We start from the raw sequence: 17,541 nt of genomic DNA on the forward strand, positions 1-17,541 counted from the left end.
TAGATTTTTGTTGTAATGTTCCTGTATAGTTGATGCCATTATAAAACTGTTATTTGGGTATTGGATGCTCTGAAGTAACCACACACATTCCTTAGTTTCTGATTCAATTCGTCCGTGAATTGCCATTGACACTGCGTATACCCAAGAACAACTAGGGTCAGGCAATAAATGCTGGTCAACTGGCGATGCCCACTTCCCGCCAATGAATAATAAAAACACAATTGTTGGTTTATTTTTTCTAGTGTTTCTGAATCAGAATGTGAATCAAAACGAATCATTAACCATTGTTGGACACCATTTTTGTTGAGCACTCTATTAATTTCATTAACAATTTTAGCCCTCTTTACATTTCGATAAAACACTTGTTACATATTTCAACGTGGTATCATGTAGACCCCTCCTTCTCAACCTTTCCCCTCGCCTGAGGTGTAGTGGAGACCCTCAGGCCAAATTTAATAAGAGGGCAGCTATGTGATCCTCCAAAACTACGGCGTCTTTCCCTTTCACCTTTATTTATTTAAACAACACCCCCACCACAAACCAAAAGCCCACATTAACATTCCAAATCGTCAGATAGCTGAGCTGGGGGATTGAACGCAGATTTGGTTTTAATGGTTTCCACGTGGAAGTAAATGGTTGCTGTCTTATACAAAAATTAAACAAATGACACAAATTAACAAGGAGATAACACCCCGATAGGACCATAAATCCGTTCGATCCTCAAAAGCTAAAACGCGCAGTCAGATCCTCCAAATGGGTTGAGATGGAAGTGGTCGTTACAGGAGCTTCTCTGTTGGACAGGCTGCATTCGTTTAAGGAGAATAAATCATCATTCCCATTCTTAGATTAAATGCTGTGTGAAAAGAAAATCTATGTTACATCGGAATAAATGAACACAATGCCGCTTATTTAAACAGGTTGCTTCAACCAGTTGGGCTCGAGTTAACTTTGAAACAAAAAATGGGAGAATGTTAAAACAATGGAGAAGGCCTTTACTATATTTTAACGATGCTCAAAATGTTGGTTTTGACGAGGCTTTCTATATCGGGCTTTTAAAAGCAGGTTTTACGTGATGGATTCAACCTGATTGTTAACACTTGGTTATTCAAATAAAGCAGAGAAATGTATTTCATCGAGCAATATTTCCCGAGGTGTCTACAGGTTTCTAGATTTTTCATGTTTTCTCTGGAAGTGGAGCAAAATTAAAAAAAACATAAACATGCAAATTGCCTGGTGTCCTTGTCTTTTTGCGGCTCCAAGCTGTGACAAATAGGAAAAGGCAAAATACTGGGTTACCAACCGACAATTTACAGAGCAGGAGTAACAAACCTGGTGCATCCAGATATTTAACCTCATTCATCTGGATGCCTCCTGGGATCGTGGACGGTAACATATTGAGTTCCACTAATGGCAGCTCAATCAAAAACGTTGAGCCCTTCGATCCGAATCAGTTCCAATATTCCAAAGCAAAATACTGATGATCTGACGACCGACTGAGCAGACCTGTGTAACATTGAATATCCCAATTGAATGTCCGGCAATTCTCTGTAAAATATGTAGTTCCTTGTAAGTCCATAAAGGCCCGCATATCTTAGACACAAATGGTTGGATTTTTGTTTTTGAAATAATAAACTTTTGAGATTTTTGACTCAAATGTATATTTTATTCTGGGTTGAATTGGGATTTTAAGTACGGTTGATTGGCTGTTCAAACCAATGTTTTGATTTACTTCAAATGCAATCCCAAACGGAAACACATATATTCTCACAAAATGCATCCTCATCCAATCAGACATGACTTAGCGAAGTTTCCATACCTCGCTCAAATTCCTGTGCAGGTTTTGAATTCTTAAGTTCCCAAGCAGTTGCAACAGAGCTGCTGCACAGTGCTCTGTCACAGTTACCATAGCATTACACATGCTTTTTTTTTCGAGAACAGCGCCGAAAAATACATGCACTCCATTTCCTGAGTTACTTTGCTCAGATCTAAAGGAAGGGGAAAAGAGACACCGTCACAGATACAGCGGTAACTTAAATGCTGTAGAAATTGCACATTGTGGTCTCAAAAATCACTTGAATTACTTAATATGTCAAAAATATGTTCTGCCTCATGTGACGTGAATTTCTGGTTGAAGTGGTAGTTTGCTTAAAATTCGAAATCGACAGTGAAGGTTTATTGACAGGTGAGGAGAAATCTAGCTCAAGGTACGGATTGAAGCGACTTGGAATCGCACTTGGAATGCTTTTAATGAAAATATTAAGTTATTGCGGATCAAAATGTATCTTTAGTTAAAATCAGGAGCTGAAACACCAAGTCGGTATATTTGAAAAGGAACTGAAGGAAATAGACAGATATTTTGCAAGGCACCAGCTGAGATACTCGATATCACACGGACTTTTTGCTTTTTGACGCTGGCCTTCCAGTGAGAGTCTGTACTAATGGGGCTCTACAGGTGCAAATTTATACTTCGAAATGTGTGGCGACCATCTGAAATATACACTAGTTATTGTCATTCATTAGACGGATCTTGTGTTAATTAGGTTTTAATTAGAATAATTAATAAATGATTTGAAACGTAAATCAATTGTATTGGTGGTTTGTTTATTTTCGTCTACCAATCATGCAAAACGTTGACCGTTTCTGCAAGTTCAATTCTTACAGGTTTCCTGAGATAATTTTCACTTTCCATTCAATAAAACAATTTTCAAGAAGAAATCTACTTCCTAGCCCTTAGAAAATGAAGAGGTGCAAAGTCTGTCTATTAGAGTGCACAGTAAATCTACAATAGTGGGTTTGAATAGTTGCAAATTAATATCTTATTTCAACATTCATTTTTACCTCCACAATTGTCATCATTTTCACAAAAATATGAGCAAAGCGTTAAATTAACCTTTATAAAAATATTGTATGTGGTATTTGCAACACATCGTTGTACCAAAAGTGTATTAAGAAAGTCATTTGACGCTTTTTTCAGACATGTGAGAAAGTTACAAGTAACTGTCAATCAATATTCATGAAAAACAGCTAACCTTCAATTGAACTTAGGGCTTGTAACAATTAGACTTTGTTGCCTCATACGGACCAGCTAAGACACAAACTGCTTGTCTTCGCCCCGTGGTAATGTTCTGACTCTGGGCTGAAAGGTCCGGGTTTAAGTTCCATTTGCCCCGGAGGCGTGTCATAACATGTCTGATACATACAGATTGATTTAAAAAAATAATACGTAATCTGAACAAATAATGGATATTTCTGCGTTGGATTTTTACTCAAAAGAGAGGAGGGAGCAGGTAATAATGGGGTTGATGTTAGCTGTCCTGAAGTGTGCTGTAACAAAAACAGAAAGTACTGGAGAAACTCAGCAGATCCGGCAGCATCTGTGGACAGAAAGCAGAGTTTTTAGGCTGGTTTCTGAACCGAACTGATAATTCTTCCCTCTCCTCATAGATGCTGCTAGACCTGTTGTGTTTCACCAACAATTTCTGATTTGTTTCAGGTTTCCAGCATCCACAGTCCTTTGTTTCGTTTTATGGTAGCCTGGAGGAACAGGACTCTGAAAGCTAACGCTTCCAAATAAACCTAAAAAGTTAAAAATCACATAACACCAGGTTATAGTCCAACAGGTTTAATTGGAAGCACACTAGCTTTCGGAGCAACGCTCCTTCATCAGGTGATGAATCTGGAAACCAGATTCTGGATTAGTGGTGCTGGAAAAGCACAGCAGTTCTGGCAGCATCCGAGGAGCAGGAAAATCGACGTTTCGGGCAAAAGCCCTTCATCAGGAATACAGGCAGAGTGCCTGAAGGGTGGAGAGATAAATACTGTTGTTGTGTGATTTTTACCTTTGTTTTGTTTAGGAAGTGTATGGTATTGGGCTCAGGAAACTCAAAAGAACAGGTTTGCCCAAGGTTTTGCCTAATCTAATGGCAGGGAGTGGTTAACATTTTATTTCAGTCACTTCTCAGTCAAAGTCAGACAAATTGAAATGCTGACTGGCTGTGGGTACGTAAGCCTTCAACGCCAGTCTGTAACTAGGGATTGGAGGAGAGAGAGACAAGTAGCAAAAGTTGTAGGGGGGAGATACCAGAAGCTTTGAGAGGTCCAGGAGCCTTGGGGAGGGCTATCAGAGGCTATCACATTGTATACTGTGATGGGATGTATTGGAGGCAGTGGGAAGGCATTGGAGGTAGTGGGACAGTATTGGAGGCTGTAGGAGGGGAAATTTAGAGGCAATAGGAGTAAGGAATTGGGGCTGTGGGAGGGAGGTTTGGGGACTCTGGGTGGGAATATTAATGAATGAATGCTCCTATTATTACTGAAAGATGCTTCACAAGAGCAAGCTGATAAACCACATTTCAAGTTGTACACTTTGACGTCTCTGCTCTATTATTCCCATTTCACATTGACCATAGATTGACCATAATTTCAATGCATGGTACAGCATGGTATAACAGGATCGATGGGCTGAATGGCCTAGTCCTGTTCCTATATTCACTTTCACATTAAGAGCAAGAATAGACCACTGGGCAGTTCGAATTGCTCCCCCAGTCAATAAGGCTGATCTGATTACTCTACATTCCTGCTTACCCCAGTGAACTTTAACTCCTTTTGCCTTAAGAATATTCAAGGATTCTGTTTCCACTGATTTTTGAGGAAGAGAGATCCAAAAACTCACAAATCTAAAAAAAATCTTTTGTCTCTGTTTTAAATGGATGACTCCTTGTATTTAATCCAGTTCTAGATTTTCCCACGAGGGAAAACAACATCTCCATATCCACATTATCAAGATGTCTCAGGATTAATCAAGTCACTTCCGATTCTTCTGCACTGCACTGATACAAGCCTACTTCTGAAGAAGGGCCACTGGACTTGAAACGTCAACTCTGTTTTCTCTCCATCGTCGCTGCCAGATATGCTGAGTTTCTCCAGCAATTTCTGTTTTTGTTTGTTTCTGATCTCCAGCATCCAAAGTTCATTCTTTTATTTTACTGGATACAAGCCTAACCTACCAATCCTTCCTCATAAGACATCCTGCCCATTCCGGGTATTGGTCGAGGGAACCAAAACAGAAATTGCTAGAGAAGCTCAGCAGGTCTGGCAGCATTTGTGGAGAGAAAGCAAAGTTAATGTTTCTGATTGACTTACCCTTCTTCAGTCGAGTTAACTGCTTTACATTCTTTCTTGAATAAAGAAGCCAACACTGTACATAGTACTCTTATGCCGTCTCATCAGTACCCTGTATAAATGAATCATACCCTCAGAACTTTTGTATTCGGTTCCTTTTGAACTGAACAATAGCATTGCTTTACTTGCAGCCTAACCTTTTGAGATCTATGTCCTAGAAATCCCTCTTCCTCCACATCTCAGAGCTCTGCACCTCACCATTTAGATAATATGCCATCATTTTATTTTTCCTACCAAAATGGACTCTCAAACCTCTTATGAGTACATTTTTCCCATGGTTTTCTCCACTTGTCAGTTTTTTGCTCACTCCCTTAACCTATTTATATCCCTTTATAGCCTCCTTATGTCATTTGCACAATTTACTTTCTCTCCCATCTTTGTGTCATTGGCTGATGTACCGACCATACTCTCAGTCCCATTGTCTTAAGTAATTTATATAAATTGAAAATGTTGTAAACATAGCACTAATACTTGGAGAGATTCAAAGTATCAGCCGAAAGAATCCTAATACTGCTGAGAAAAGTCTGTGGCATAAGCATAATTCGTCTTAAATCAATGGTCCTGATTATACTATTGGTTTTGGTTCAAAATGAAAACCTCTCTATCATCAATCATAGAACTTCAGTATTCAGATGACTTTTACATGTGCACTTGCTCGGAAACTTTACTCAAGTTATTGCCTTAAGCATGTGAGAAAATGGACAAATCACCAAACAAACCGAGGTCCTCTTTCAACCAGCTCCCACAGCAAAATACATCTCCACAACATATCAATTAAGAACAATGACAAGTTCTAGGAAAATGTCCATAACTTTAGAGGCTTCTCTTAATGACAGCAGATAGATGATAAAATTAAACATTGTTACCAATGTGCTGGCTCAGTCTTTTCTCAAAGGAAAGAAATAAGTGTATTTGAGGACCAGGATCACAAATCTAAGACTAAGGTCATGGTTTACTGGGCAGGAGTGATCCTCATGCAGCTTTGGCACAAGGGCAGGATCTGACTGGTCACTTGTGAAACATATAGTCTGCTAGGGCCGCAATGAGTTCTTGCTGATTTCTCAGGAGCTGATTAATATGAAATAACCCCTTTGCCTCAATACCAACCCACAAGTAAATAGGAGTGCCAGCTCCTAGGATGGGGCTTTTGGGGGCAACTGCATGCATGTGTTAGGCCCCAGCTCTCAGAGTTAGAAATGTAGGTCCCGTTAAGGGCAAGCGAGAATAGCTCCTGAGCTGATGAAGAGCAAGTGATGCTCAGGGCATGGATCCAGAGTTTGTGCTAAACTGAAGATTTACAAAACAAATTGGAAATCTTGGAAAATACTTTGTTGCCTAATTCAATATATAGACATTGATTTGTTGAGTACCATCCATGTAGTGGAGACTGATCTCTAAATATCTCGCCTCTCCCTGCTTTTGGATGTAAACCTTGCTACACCTGGACTGTATGGTAGTCAGTGTGCAATGGCCAGGCACGTTAAAATAATCAACAAGTACAGGCATTTGTCACCTCTTCAAAATGAAATTTGTACCTGGAACATCAGGAACCTCATAGACTACCCCAGGAGTGAAGACCTGGACTTTGCGCCAGTCTTTGCTGGGAACTCTGGTGCTGTGACAACATTGCTGCCATAAATGAGACACAGTGAGCAGGAGAATGTCAGCTCAAAGAACAAGGTGGCAGATATACCTTCTTCTGGAAAGTAAATCTGGGGAAGAACAATGATATCAGGGTGTGGTTTCACTGTAAAAGATAAACTAGTTTACCTTATTACCACCCAACCACCATGGGATAAATTAATATCTCCTGAAACAGTACATCCCCTGCCCCAGAATCAATGGAGGAGGCCAAAAAAGAATTCTACTTCTGCTTTGATTTGTCATTGTTGTTTGTTGAATTGGGAGACAAGCAAGTTGGTAAATTTCCAAGATGTTATAGTGGTAGCTATCTTCAAGAAAGGAGACAAAAGTAACTGTCATAATTATAGAAGGTTCTTGTTGCTAAACATTATGGAGAACATCACTACAAAAATCTTCCTCAATCGTTCCCTTCCAATGGCGCAAGAGTTCCTAATTAGATCATAATGTGGATTCCGTTAACTTGAAGTACAGTGGTCATGATTTTCAAAGCAAGACAAGTCGAAGGAAAGTGCAGAGATCACCAGCAACCTCTGTTCATGGATTGTCTTGACCTCATAAAATTCTTTGATTCTGTAAATTGGAAGGGAATTCAGGAGAGTGTTCTCATCAAATTTGGCTGCCCTGCAGAAATTTGTCACCAGTCTCTGTCTGCTGCGTTACGACATGCAAGTTGTGATTTTCACCAGCGGAGCTATCATAGACCTATTGCATGCGCAAACTGGGGTCAAGAAAGACTCTGTCATTGCACTAACACTCTTTACCTTGTTTCTTGAAGCAATACTACACTATGTACCCATGGAGTACCAGTTAATTCCCAGGATTAATGGGAAACTGTTCAATCTGTATCACCTCTAGCCCAGAATGCACTACCTCAACATGTGCATGCAAATGATACTTCAGTGTGCGTGTTTTCAGAGGCCAAGCTCCAATTCATCACTGAATCATTCATAAAGGTGCATAAGAGAATGGATCTTAGGCTAAACATCCTGAAATGGAAGGTGCTCTACCAGCCTGCTCCTGCCACAACACTGGCCCCTGACCATCAAGATCAGTGGTAACTCATTGGCTAATGTGAATTATTTTTCTTATCTTGGGTGCCTCCTTGCAGTGAGGGTAGATACCAATGATGAAAACCAACAACATCTCCATGGAGTCAGAATAATCTTTGGCCATCTGAGGAACAGAGTGTTTGGTGACAAAGCCCTCAAACCCAGCACAAAGCTCATGACCTACAGGGTGGCAGTGTTACCTGGCAGATCTATCAGCATCGTAGACATAGACAATATACGATAGACATCTCAAATCTCCAGAGAAAGAACCCAGCAATTCCTCTACAAAGTCCTACAAATTCAATAGCAGGGTAGATTCTCCATTATTAGTGTCCTCTCCCAGGCCAACATCCCCAGTATTGAGGCACTGTTTTCAATCAATGAACCTAATTGGGCAGGCATATCATCTATATGCCTGTCTCAAGACTTCAAAAACAAGCATTCTATTCCAAGTAGTTACCAGGAGGAAGAGAAAATGCCTTGGCTAAACCATGGCTTGTGACTGAGAAAGTTCAATTGGGAGGGCATTGACCACTTAGTCAGACATTGTCAGGAGCATGCTGGTTTACTAGGTGTTAAAGGGAGTGCATAAAACTCCAAATGACACACAGATGCAGGCTTTAAAGCACTATCCGCTCTGCAATTTACAGAATCTGCACAACATACTTTCAATAAATAGCGTTGTACCCGATTGTTTTAAAGTACTATATCCTCCAGATCAACAGGACTTTTGCATCTGTGCATGGAAATATGGTGCTTGGTGCATACTTTCATAATCACAACATATGTTTTGTGTCACATTTTGGGTGACATGAAACTGAATATTTCAATATTACAGACTTATTACAGATTATTCACTCAAACTTGTAAAACAGCAATGATTTGTGCTGTTAAATAATTTCTGCATGTGCTGTTAAATTTGTGCTGGCAGTTACATTCATTTTAAATGATTGTGCTGTTAAACTTGGAACAATTGCTCCACAGAAAGGGCACAGCAGACATGTGGAGACTGTTTAAGGAGCAGCTGTTGTGAGTGATGCACAAATTTGTTCCTCTGAGACAGGTAAGAAGTTGTAAGATTAAGGCGCTTTGGATGACGAAAACAGAGGAACTTCTCATCAAAAGGAAGAAGGCAGCTTACGTAAGGTAGAGGAAGCAAGGATCTAGCACAGCTTTAGTGGATTATAAGCTTAATTGAAAGGAGCTCAGAAACAAAACTGAGGAGAGCCAGGAGGGGGCATGAAAAATGGCTTGGCAGGAAGGATTAGGGAGAACCCAAAGGCATTTTACTCATACGTGAGGAATAAGAGAATGATCAGGGAGAAGGTAGGGCCGGTCAGGGATAGCGTAGGGAACCTGTGTATGGAGTCTGAGCAGATAGAGGAAGCCCTAAATGAGTTTTCTGCTTCGGATTTCACTAAGGAAAGGGACCTTGTTGTGAATGAGAACTTTGAGGAGTTGGGAAACCGGCTTGAACAGATCAAGATTAATGAAGTTGATGTGCTGGAAATTTTGGCAAACATTAAGATTGATAAGTACCCAGGGCCAGACCAGATTTATCCTAGGTTGATCCGGTAAGGAAGAAAGGAGGTTGTTAAGCCACTGGTGAAGATCTTTACTTCCTCACTGTTCATGGGAGTCATACTGCAGGATTGGAGGGAGGTGAATGTTGTTCCCCTTTTCAAGAAGAGTAATCGGGGAATCCCCTGGCAATTACAGACCAGTCAGTCTTACATCTGTGTTCAGCAAGGTTTTGGAAAGAATTCTGAGAGATAGAATTGATGACTATTTGGAAAAGCATAGTGTGATTAAATGGAGTCAGCATGGCTTTGTGAAGGGCAGGCCATGCCTCACAAATCTTATTGAGTTCTTTGAGGAGGTGACAAGACAGGTCGATGAAGGTCGAGCAGTGGATATGGTGTATATAGACTTCAGCAAGGCATTTGATAAGGTTCCCCATGGTAGGCTCATACATAAAGTTAGGAGGTATGGGATATAGGGAGATTTGGCTGTCTGGATTCAGAATTGATTGGCTGACAGAAGGCAGAGAGTGGTTATAGGTGGAAAGTATTCTGCCTGAGGGTCAGTGGTGAGTGGTATCCCACAAGGCTCTGTTCTTGGGCCTCTGCTCTTTGTAGTTTTGATCAATGTCTTGGATGAGGGGGTTGAGGGGTGGATTCGTAAATTTGCTGATGATACAAAAGTTGGAGGTGCAGTTGATAGTATCGAGGGCTATTGCAGGTTGCAGCGCGACACAGACAGGATGCAGAGCTGGGCTGAGAAATGGCAGATGGAGTTCAACCTGGATAAATGCAAAGTGATGTATTTTGGAAGGTCGAACTTGAATGCTGAATATAGGATTAAAGACAGGATTCTTGGCAGCATGGAGGAACAGAGGGATCATAATGTTCAAGTACATAGATCCCTCAAAGTTGCCATCCAAGTGGATAGGGTTGTTAAGAAAGCATACGGTGTTTTGGCTTTCATTAATAGGGGGATCGAATTTAAGAGCACGAGGTTTTGCTGCCCCTCTACAAGACCCTGGTGAGACCACACTTGGAATATTGTGTCCAGTTCTGGTCATCCTATTGTAGGAAATATACGGAGGCTTTGGAGAGGGTGCAAAGAAGGTTTACCAGGGTGCTGCTTGGACTGGAGGGCTTGTCTTACGAAGAGAGGTTGACTAAGCTTGGACTTTACTCTCTGGAGAGAAGGAGGAAGAAAGGTGACCTGATGGATATCTACAAGGTAATGACAGGCATGGATAGAGTCAATAGCCAGAGACCTTTCCCCAGGACAGGATTGATTGGCATGAGGGATCATAGTTTTAAGATATTAGGAGGAAGGTATAGAGGATACGTCAGAGGTGGGTTCTTCATGCAGAGAGTTGTGAATGCATGGAATGCGTTGCCATTGGTGGTGATGGAAGCAGAGTCATTCGGGACATTTAAGCGACTGCTGGACATGTACATGGACAGCAGTGAATTGAGGGGTGCGTAGGTTAGGTTACTTATTTTAGATTAGGAATAATCCTCGGCACAACATCGTGGGCCGAAGGCCTGTTCTGTGCTGTACTTTTCTATGTTTTATTTTCTATTCTGAGGAGGTAACTAATGGACAATTTGAACTGAGGAATATAGGTCAAAAACTCTCAGTTTACATGGGCAGTGGTTACAAATGCAAGTCAGAGGCTAGGAACATTACAGCAAATAACTCTCCTCCTGACTCCCCAAAGTCTGTCTATAATCTCCATGGCATAAGTCAGGAATGTTGAAACATTCCCATCCCCCTGCGTGGATGGGTGCAGTTCCAACAAGACTCAAAAAGCCAATGAAAAACAGCCTGCTTGATTGGCAATGCAATCTCAAACATCCACTCCCTCCAACACTGACACTCAGTAGAAGCCGTGTGTCCAAGATAGATTTCAGTAATTCACAAAATATTCTTACAGAGCACATTCCAAATCTACAACCACTTCCATCTAAGAGGACAAGGGCAGCAGTGTCATAGGAACATGACCGCCTGCAAGTTCTTTTCCAAACCACTCATTATTCTGACTTGGGAAGATATCATTGTTCCTTCAGTGTTGCTCAGCCAATACTATAGAGTTCCCTCTCGTATGACATTGTGGGTTTACCTGGAGAACGTGGACTGCAGTGATTCAAGAATGCAGCTCACCATGACCTGCTCAAGGACAACCAGAGATGGACAATAAATACAAGCAGCCAGTACCACCTGCATCACAAGAGTGAATTAAAAAAAAATCAAGTTGGACATAAGAAAACCCATCTATAAAAGAAAGGAAAAGATGAATGACTAAATCAGACGAATTCTGTTTTGAAGAATTGCGATTTTCTTTAACAACTATAACAATGTTTTCAGTGCTTTTATCAGTAAAACTGACCTAATATATATATTTGTAAAAAACCTATCTGAACAGAACATTTATGAATATTCTTAGAGGTGTTGCATTACACTGACAGCCCCTACAAAATGTTTTGTCCGGAAGGCTGTCTTTAGAGTCATAGGTCTAAGCTTCCAGTTCTGGCAGTAGTAACTTAGTTGCTTTTGTTGTAAAGGCACAGCAATGCTTTCTTTCTGACTTGTGGCAACCACAGGATTCTTGAATTTGCTATAATAACTCAAACAAACTTCATGTCTTGCTTTGCAACTGGAAATTTAGACCATAGGGCCATTAGATGTAGGAGCAGATTTAGACCATATGGCCCATCAAATCCTCTCACTATTCACTGAGATCAAGGTCGATTTGATCATCTTTCAAGTGCACTTTTCTGCCTTTTCCCCATAATGCATGAATGCCTTACTGAATAAAAATCTGCCAATCTCAATCTTTAATATATGTAAAAATCCAGCTTCAACAATACTCTGCTGTAAAGAGTTTCACAGATTCATTGAACTCTGAGAGAAAACAATTCCTCCTCATCTCTGTCTTACATGGTCAACCCCTTTCTTTGAGATTATAGCTTCTGGTACTACAGTTTCTCAAGAGTGGAAACAATCTCTTAGATCTAACACATCATGCTCCAAAGAAACATGTATTTTTTCAATAATGTCTTCTCCCATTCTACTAAACACCAAAAAAGTACAAGCCCAAACTACTCAACTTCTCTTCATAAGGAAATGCATCCATTCTTGGAATCAACATAATTAACTAATGTACAAAAAAAAATTAAAGATAAAGGCAAATGGGCACCAATGTTATTTTTCAAATTCAATCGTGGATAGTGGGCGTCGTTGGCAGCATTTATTTACCATTCTTATGTTCACTTGAGTTGTTGGTGAGCTGCCTTATTGAACTACTGCAGTTCAGTGGTTGTGAGTAAACCCACAATGCTATTAAGGACAGATTTCCAGGATTTTTAACCAGTAATACTGAAGGAATGATGATATATTTCCAAGGCAGGATGGTGTGTAGCTTGGAGGGAACTTTGCAGGTGGTGGCTTTCCCACATGCCGGCTGCCTTTGACCCTTTTTGGAAGGTGCTTCAAAAGAGCCTTGGTGAATTACTGCAATGTATCTTGTTGCAGGTACACATTGCTGCTACTGAGTGCTGATAGTTGAAGGAGTAAATGTTTGTGGATGTGGTGCCAATCAAATGGAATGGTGTCGATCTTCTTGAGTGTAGTTGGAGTTGCATTGAGCAGAATCATCTTTTGGGAGTCAGGAGTTGACCTGCTGTTGTAGCCAGTATGCAGTATAACCTTACTTTCATGACTAGTCCAGCTCAATTTCTAGTCAGTGGCAACCCAGGATGATGATAGTGGGAGATTCAGTGATGATGATATCATTGAATGCCAATGGGAGATGGTAAACTGATGTCCTGTTGAAGATGGTCATTGCTTAATGCTTGTGTGAAATGATTGTCACTTGTTGCTCAAACATGGATATTGTCCAGGCTATGTTATATTTGGACATGGACAGTTTCTGCATATAAGGAGTCAGAATGGTGCTGAACTTGGTGCAGCCATCAGCAAACATCTCCATTTCTGACTTTGTGATGAAGGAAGGTCATTGATGAAGCAGATGAAGATGTTTAGGCCAAGGGCACTACCCTGATGAACTCCTGCAGAGATGTCCTGGAGCTGAGATGAATGACCTGCAACCATCTTAACAACTTTCCTTTGTGTCAGGTACAACTCCAATCAGTGGAGAATTCCCCTCTAATTCCCATTGACTCCAATATTAAACTTAATGAATAAGTTGCAACATCTGACTTCAAAATGTATTTAAAAATACTTTGTAACACTATCTTGATGTGAAAATCCATTATGAAAAAGTTAATATTCACTCAACATAATGCAAAAGACACTTAATACCAGAAGAGATTATTGCTGGCTGGTAAAACACACCAGTGACCTAACAAATCTGATATACTCGTCATTACAAGTTCCTATCACTGTGTGTCACGATAGATTAGCATAAGCTTACGAGCCTCTGAGCTAGGCAACAAAAAGTCATAGAGGTCCTCAATGTGGTACAAAAAAAATGAAATAGCATCTTTCGTGAGTTCAGAACATCTGAAAGTGCACAACATTCAATGCAATAATGTTGAAGTGCAGGTAATGTTGTGATGTTGGAAGTGCAGCAGCCAATATGGGCAGAACAAGTACTCACAAAAAGTAATGATGGGATCATCAATTGCTCTTGTTGGTGAGCAGTAATTGTTTGAAAGGGAGATTTCTCTTTCTCTTCCATAAGCAGTGCATCAGATAAGCAGTTAACTTCTTTATTCAACCTTAAACTTTTTTTGTGGCTCAGTGGTTAGCACTGCTGCCTCACAGCACCAAGGTCCCAGGTTCGATTCCAGCCTCAGGCGACTGTCTGTGTGGAGTTTGCGCATTCTCCCCACGTCTGTGTGGGTTTCCTCCAGGTGCTCCGGTTTCCTCCCACAGCCCAAAGATGCGTAGGTCACGTGAATTGGCCATACTAATTTGCCCATAGTGTTAGGTGCAATAGTCAGAGGGAAGTGGGTCTGGGTGGGTTACTCTTCGGAGGGTCAGTTTGGACTTGTTGGGCTGAAGGTCCTGTTTCCGTACTGTAGAGAATCTAATCTATTTCTTTTCTGCACATTCTCTCAGCTTACTAGAATTAATGATGTGCATTTGCTCAAAGCTATCTAATTTCCAGCTCCTTCGGTTGTTCAGAGGTCTCTAATATCCAATGATAGCTCCATTCATATCTCACAGCAATATACTTTGTATTTTTTGTAAGACAAAGTGCATTCCAATTCCTAACTGTTCTCTCATTTTTGGCCTCAGCACTTGGTAACCCGCATCCCAGTCCTATCAGAAGCATCAGCAAATAACAATGTTTGGTGGCACATAGCTCATATTTCCATAATCTTCTACATTACAGCAACAAGGATTGCTGCCCTTGCATTTTGACACCATTTTTTTGAATTTAAAAAGATTATATCATCAGCAAAAAGAAATACCACTAATAAATATCCAAACCTTATTTAAAATCAAGCCAACTGTGCATTCTCTAATCAAATTTCATTTCAGATCAACAATAAACAGAGTGACTAACTCCCAATTTAAAAATTCACCCCAGTCCCAGAGGACCATAGGACTGCTCCCTTATTAGAGAGATAACTGACAGAAATTTAACCTAAGAGTTCCCATGCCTAAGGTGAGGTGCAAGGTTGAGAAGTCAGCACGTTCATGGTAAACTCCCAATTGCTATAGAGACAACATACCACATACTCTTGCCTCGTGAGAGTAATGATCAATACATGTCTGTACACTCAACATAGAAGGTATTTAGTTTATCAAACAGATCTATTGGTTTTCTTGATTTATGAAGGTTTCTGGAATTCACTTGGTGACATGCTGCATTTAGCTCCTGCCTCTTACAATACCTACCTTGGCTACTGCACTTTCTAATCTGATATATATTCATAATGAGAGTACTGACTATTCCATTCATGACTGTCAATCGAACAAACTGGCAGTCCCATCTCAAAATTCATGTGATGTTGGTGTTGCTGGTTAGGTCTGCATTTATTGTGTATCTGTGCCTTTCCTTGAGAAGGGTGGGGGATGGGTGTGTTGGTGGTTGGTGAACCTCCTTCATTAACCTCCTTATTAACACAGGAATCAAACATGTAGGTAGACCCACAGTTCTCTTTGATAAAGAGTTCTACAATTTTGATCCAGCAATAATGATGAAACAGTGATATATTTCCATGTTAGCATTGTATGTGGTGGAGTGTATGCTGGTAATTATGTGCTCATGCACATGCTGCTGTCATTTTTTTACGCTGCAGAGATTGTACGTTTGGAAAGTAATATTGAAGAAGCCTTGGTGAATTGCTGCGGTGCATCTTAAAAAAAAATTAGACACTGTTGCTGTTGTGTGTCAATGATGAAGAGAATGAATTCTGAAAGTGGTGGATGGCATGCCAGTCAAGTCAGCATGTTGAAAAGCTTCTTGAAAGTTGTTGGAGCTGTACTTACCCAGATGAGAGGAAAATATTCCATTTTACGCCAGACCTGTGCCACTTAGATGGTGAGCAGGCTTTGGAGAGACAGATGCTGGGTTACTTGCTACAGAAAATCTGATCCCTAAGAGCCAAAATATTTATGTCACTGGTTCATTTATATTTCTGGTCAATAGTGACTCCTTTGATGTCGATGCTGATGGTTTCAATAGTGATAAAATCATTGAAAGTCAAGGGGAGGTAGTTGCAAACTCTCTTATTAAAGATGGGCAACTTGGGTGGTGTAAATGTTAGTTGTCACTTAACAGTTGAACCCCTAATATTGTCCAGGTCTTTCTGGATGTGGGCTTGAACTGCTTCAGTATCTGAGGAGCTCAAAAAAATGAACACAGTGCAATCATCAGCAAATATCCCACTTCTGACTTTAAATGGAGGATTAACTTTATTTTCAGAGTAGCCTGACAATTAGCTTCAGAAATAACTTGATCTAACAAAGGGGAGACAGAATATTTCAGTGCTATTTCTGGAGAATATCAATAAAAGAAATTTTATATCAAACCCAAGTGCATCACCTTTGGATTTTTCAAGCACAAAACCTTATAAAGTGTTGCAAGTAGGTAATTACGTAATAAAAGATCTTGGCAACAATTTGAAAATAAATGTTTCCATAAATTTGCATTTGTCAAGTGTTGGAAATTGGGATCCCAATAAAGATTTTTTTGTTTTTGCTATGAAGTGTGAGATATTGTTTAACTGCTGTTAGAATAGTAACCAGCCTTCCCCAAATATAAAAAAAATTAATAAATAAAGAATAAAGGAAGGTACAAGACAGCACACAAGAATTCCCAAGATAACAGAGATCATGATGTTCCACTGAACTGACATCAAAGATTTATCCAAAATAAGAGTACTTCCTAATCAATGAAGTGACTGGGCAAATAGGAAGTTATAGTCTTAGAAATAATAATTATTAATCTTCAGATGAGATTGCCAAGAGGACATTGGTCATCCTGATATCAAAAGTGGTTGTCCTACGGTCGTTGGTTAAAAGGATACAGACAAATGATTAACACAGCATAGATTGCTATCCTTCATGTTTTGTTTCAATGTAACTTGTGGCATATAAAAATGCACTATGAAATCCTGGGGTAGTAGATTAGATTGCACTGTTTGAACTCTCCTTATACTCATTGATTGGCCATGACTATGTCAGAAAACAATAACTGCCAAGAAAAAATAGTTACATTATTGTAGTGCTTTTACCTTCTCAGAATGTTCCAATGGATGCCACAACCAATAAGTTACCTTTTTAAAGAGAAGCCATTGTTCTAATGTAAACCAATGAAACTGCACACTGGAAGGTCCCACAGACAGGAAGTTGTAAACAGGATGTAGTGTACAAAAGCAAAGCAATTATGATGAACATTTATAAAAGTCTGGTTTAATCTAAATTGGAATATTGTGTTCAATTCTGAACACTGCGGTTTAAGAAAAGTGTGAAGGCTTTAGATAGTGTACAGAAAAGATATACAAGAATCATCACTCCACGTATGAGGGGTTTTAGTTATGTGGATAGGTTGAAGTAACTAGGATTGTTCTTGGAAAGGAGAAATTTTAGGGTAGACCCAATATGATGTTCAAGATAATAAGTGATCTGATTAGAGTAGCCGCTTGCAGAGATGTTGAAAAGGATGGAGATTAAA

This window comes from Chiloscyllium punctatum, chromosome 38 (genome assembly GCF_047496795.1).
Source record: "Chiloscyllium punctatum isolate Juve2018m chromosome 38, sChiPun1.3, whole genome shotgun sequence".
Taxonomy (NCBI): domain Eukaryota; kingdom Metazoa; phylum Chordata; class Chondrichthyes; order Orectolobiformes; family Hemiscylliidae; genus Chiloscyllium; species Chiloscyllium punctatum.